The sequence below is a fragment of the Triticum urartu genome, chromosome 2A (assembly GCF_056163025.1).
Source record: "Triticum urartu cultivar PI428250 chromosome 2A, HENAU_Tu73, whole genome shotgun sequence".
Lineage (NCBI taxonomy): Eukaryota > Viridiplantae > Streptophyta > Magnoliopsida > Poales > Poaceae > Triticum > Triticum urartu.
In genome coordinates, this window is record NC_141874.1 from 649595115 (window position 1) to 649600547 (window position 5433).

The window sequence follows — 5433 nt, forward strand, 5'->3', positions numbered from 1 at the left end:
TTCTTTATGATTAATGTTGATTCCATGGATTATACGCACTCTCACCCTTCTATCATTGCTAGCCTCTTTGGTACCGTGCATTGCCCTTTCTCACATTGAGAGTTGGTGCAAACTTCGCCCGTGCATCCAAACCCCGTGACATGATACGCTCTATCACACATAAGCCTCCTTATATCTTTCTGAAAACAGCCACCATACCTACCTATTATGGCATTTCCATAGCCATTCCGAGATATATTGCCATGCAACTTTCCACCATTTCATTTATGACACGTTTCATCACTGTCATATTGCTTTGCATGATCATGTAGTTGACATCGTATTTGTGGCAAAGCCACCATGCATAATTTATCATACATGTCAATCTTAATTCATTGCCCTTCCTGGTACACCGCCGGAGGCATTCATATAGGGTCATATTTTGTTCTAGTATCGAGTTGTAGTCGTTGAGTTGTAAATAAATAGAAGTGTGATGATCATTATTAATAGAGCATTGTCCCAAATAAAATAAAAAGAGAAAGGCCAAAAAAGGCCCAAAAAAAGAGAGGAAAAGAAATAAATAGGGACAATGCTACTATCCTCTTTTTCCACACTTGTGCTTCAAAGTAGCACCATGATCTTTATGATAGAGAGTCTCTTGTTTTGTCACTTTCATATACTAGTGGGAATTTTTCATTATAGAACTTGGCTTGTATATTCCAACAATGGGCTTCCTCAAATGCCATAGGTCTTTGTGACCAAGCAAGTTGGATGCACACCCACTTAGTTTCTTTTGTTGAGCTTTCATACATTTATAGCTCTAGTGCATCCGTTGCATGGCAATACCTACTAGGGCTGGGCATAAAAACCGACCAACCGAAAACTGAACTGAAACCGAAACTGAATAAACCGAATTTTTGGTTTTTTTACTATGTACAAGAAAATTCGGTTAGCTGGGCTACTAACCAAACTAAATTCGGTCGGTTCAGTATATTTCTTGGTTAACCGAGATGGCCGAATCCCAGCCCACTCCACTCATTGCCCCTGGCCCAGTACAAGCCCACCCCACCCACCAGCCCCATAGCCCACGTCTCCCCACCGCACCAAGCCAACCAGCACCCCACATCCCCACGTCTCCCCACCCCGACTAGAAAACCTAAGTCTACTAACCCCCTCCCCCTGTGGCCCTGCCCTACCTACTCAGCCGCCGGCCGCTGCCGCTACTCATTTGAGCTGCTGAGACGTCGCCAGCGCCACCGCATCTTCTTCCCCACCCGGCCACCCCCGATGCCATGGACTACACTCCATCTCGGCATCTGCACGAAGGAAGGAAGGAGAGGAGTAGGGTCAGGGAGACAAGGATCGGCCGTCGCGGCATCGCCCGTCTATCGTTTCACCTCTCCAACTCCAACTCAGATCCGACCACCGGTCCACCTCAACAGCATCTCGAGGGCGTCTTCTCTAGTTCCTCACCACGTCTTCCACGGGAGAAACTGAACATTCAGTCAATGTAATATGCCCAGAGTCCCGTCCTTTGTCTCCAATTCCTGTTTCATTCTTTGTGCGTAGATGTCTAGATGGTAAACTTGGATGCACTTGTTGTTTAATTCATCCAATCTTGTGAGCAGAGGCCTAATTTTGCCTACATCTGATAGTCCAGTGTCTTTTAGTCTGTTAGATTCATGTGACTATGCGAGGTTCTGAATTCTAGTGTCTTCTTGTAATATTCAGCATGGAAATGAACTTGTATAAATATTGTGTACTAGTAGTCTCTTACTGCTGCAATATTATGTACTAGTAGTCTCTTACTACTGCAGTTTTTGCAATGAAGACATTGTTTTGCCATTATTATTCCTCCCGTCTTAGTGTGGGAACGTACTCATATAAATTTTTGCTGAACTTGCTATTGTTCAACTGGAAATTCTCAGCCATCTACTAGTACTCAGTGCACTCACACTGTACATACTGATTTTAGTAGATGCATTTTGGTAACTTATATTTTGGACATCTTGTTTAATTCTTCTTGCAAGTAATTAGTATAGATGATTGATCACAAGAATTCTAATTATGTTATTGTTTTTAGATGGTTGAACCTGGTGGGCTTGGTTAGGAGATGACTGAAGAGGAGATACGAGTTTATGAGGAAGAAGAAAGAAAGATTGAGGAGTGGGAAAAGAAAAAGAAGGAGATGGATGAACAACCTGCAAGAAGGCAGATGAAAAAAGATCACCAATGTGGGATCACTTTGCTGAGGTAATAGTTGATGGTCTTCTCAAGTTTGGAAAGTGCAAGTATTGCAATCGTGATATCAAGGCCGTTCCAGGGGTTAACGGTACATCTTCCTTAAAAGTCATTTTGCTACTTGCAAGTTTAATCCGCATAATGATAAGAATAAGAATCAAGGTACTTTGCAAATAATCCCAGGGGAAAGTCCTATAGTGCATAAATTTGAACCTGAAGCACTAAGGAGAGCTATTGCTAAGATGATTATAGTAGATGAGCTTCCCTTTGCATTTAGTGAAAAAACTGGTTTCCGAGAAGTGATGCCAATTGCATGTCCATGTTTCAATATGCCTTCTAGAAGAACATGCACTCGGGATGCTGTCAAGCTTTAATTTGAAGAGAGAGCAAGGCTAAAACTTTTTTTCAAAAACTCATGTCAAAGAGTGTGTCTCACTACTGATGGTTGGACTTCTCAAACAGAAGATTGTTATATGACAGTCACGGCACATTTTATTGACCCTGAATGGAATTTGCACAAGAAGATCATTAGTTTTTTCTTAGTAAATGGTCGTAAGGGAGATAATATTGGAAAGGCCTTAGAGCAATGCTTGATGGAGTGGGGAATAAACAAAGTTATTACAATAACTGTTGATAATGCTAACACGAATGATGGTGGTGTAGGTTACATACAGAAGAAAATGATCAAAACTGGAAATAGCATAGCTGAAGGTAAATATTTGCATATGAGATGTGCTGCGCATATTATAAATCTGATTATCACTGATGGTCTAAAAGAGTTGGATGAACCAGTTAAGCATGTGCGAGCTGCGGTTAGATATATAAGACATGGGCCATCTAGAATTACAAGATTTAAAGAGCTTGCTGCATTAGAAAAGTTGGACAGCGAGGCATTCTTGTGTTTGGGTGTATGCACTAGATGGAATTCCACATACCTAATGTTAAAAACTGCAATCAACTTTGAGTAAGTGTTTGCGAGGTATGAGGAAGAAGATCCACTCTATAATTTGGAAATAATGAGTGATAAAGCTCCTGGTATTCTGTTGATAGTGATTGGGAGAATGCCAGGAAAATGGCTGATTTTCTTGGACATTTTTATGAGCTAACTCTTAGTGTTTCCGCCACACTCCATGTGATAGTGCATCAATTTTTCTTGGATATTGCTGAAGTTAATGTTGTGTTGGAAGAGCGAGCTGATAGTGATGATATTTTGCGCAAAATAATGGCCAAGAAAATGCAAGAAAAGTATGATAAGTATTGGGGATGTTGGCATGAGGAGGTGGAGAAGGAGAATGAAAAGGGGAAGGGGAGAGGGAAAGGAAAGAAGAAGGAAGAGGAGAATGTGAACATGTTTGTATTTGCTGCAGCTGTTCTTGATCCTAGATTCAAGCTATCAAATTTCACAAAACAACCAATTGAAAAAATGTATGGTGAGTTAAATGGAGGCAAAGCTTGGGAAGCGGCAAAAACATTTTACCATGCTTTGTTTGAAGAGTACAAAGCTAAGTATGCACCAAGTGATGCAAGTAAGCATGTGGGTGCTCCACAATCTGAACCAACTCAAAAAAGGGAGGGAAGGAAATTGGTGTCTCGGATAAATAAAAAGTTGAGAATTGGTGATGGTGGTGAAACTAGCATGAGCAAATCTGAATTGGAGAAATACTTGCATGAAGAGAATGAAGTAAATAGGGATGATTTTGACACTCTAAAATTGTGGAAGAACAATGCTGCTAGATTCCCAATATTGGCAAGAATGGCATGTGATGTGTTAGCTGCTCCGGTATCAACGGTTGCATCCGAGTCGGCATTTAGCACAAGTGGACGCATCCTAAATGAGTTTAGAACCTCACTTACGCCATTCATGGTCCAAGCTCTTGTTTGTACCCAAGATTGGCTAAGGGATTCTATTACTATCGACATTGGAAAAGATGAAGAGAAATTGTTAATCTTGGAAAAGGGTAACATATTGTGGTTGTTTTCCATATATTTTTCTTTATTTCTGACTTCCTATGCTTATAATATGTTTTTTCATTCTTTTCCATAATTAATTGAAGAGTTTGGTAGTACAAATTCATCTGTGTCGAAGGCAAGTACTAGCAAGTCTGTTTGCAAGCCATTTGGAGTTGGGTCATCTTGCCCGCCTCCATCCTCTACTTAAATGTTGGTGAGTAAGTTACAAGAGATGCTCTCAGGTTTACATGTTTCACTTTGTAGAAATCCTCTTCATCATGCACATGTTTCACTACATCTCTGTTCATTTTACAAGAAGGATGCTCCTGTTCATGTTCTTATAGCTTTGTACTCATTTTTTGTATTATAAATACATATCCTGTTCATGCTGATATTTATATATGTTAGAAGTTAAAGTACTCATGTTCATGTTTACATATGTTACAAGCAAGATGCTCCTGTACATGTTGTTTTTCTGGCTGTTCATTTCTAATTATAACTTGTAATTTTTCCTACTGTGGCTACAGAGACCTACATGTTTCTTGGTGGCTTGCTAGGAGCCTGGGAGTGGAAGTCCTACCGTTGGCCTGTTGAGTGGGAGTCTTGATGGCTGCTCTTGAAGACTCCAAGTTGGAACTGGAGCACATCTGCAGTGCTCTTTTTGGTGGCACTTCAAAATTTGGCTGTTTGCCTATGTTTTAAAGTGTAATAAGTAGACTTTGATTTTGGTTGGTTGTGTGCTGCACTTCATTCTCGTGGAGAACTTATCAGTTTGTCCTGTCTTGGAATTTTAGTAGACGCACTTATGAGATATGCTATCATGCACTTACTACTTTGTCCTACTATTATGCTATTATGCATGAACTTGTCCTACTGTTAGGCTATTTTGCCGATTCCTTTCTTGCACTTATGAGATATGCTGGAACTGTTGGGGAACGTAGTACTTTCAAAAAAATTCATACGCACATGCAAGATCATGGTGATGCATAGCAACGAGAGGGAAGAGTACGTCCACGTACCCTCGTAGACCGTAATTAGCTGAAGCATTATGAGAATGCGGTTGATGTAGTCGAACATCTTCATGATCCGATCGATCCAAGTACCGAACGAACGACACCTCCGAGTTCAGCACACGTTCAGCTTGATGATGTCCCACGAACTCCGATCCAGCAGAGCTTCACGAGAGAGTTCCGTCAGCACGACGGCATGTTGACGGTGATGATGTTGCTACCGACGTAGGGCTTCACCTAAGCACCGCTACGA

General features: G+C 41.0%; 1 pseudogene; it reads left to right on the top strand.

The window, feature by feature from the left end:
- The first annotated feature begins 2062 nt into the window (after positions 1-2062).
- On the top strand, positions 2063-4777 carry LOC147986407 (zinc finger BED domain-containing protein RICESLEEPER 2-like; annotated as a pseudogene).
- The last annotated feature ends 656 nt before the right edge of the window (positions 4778-5433 follow it).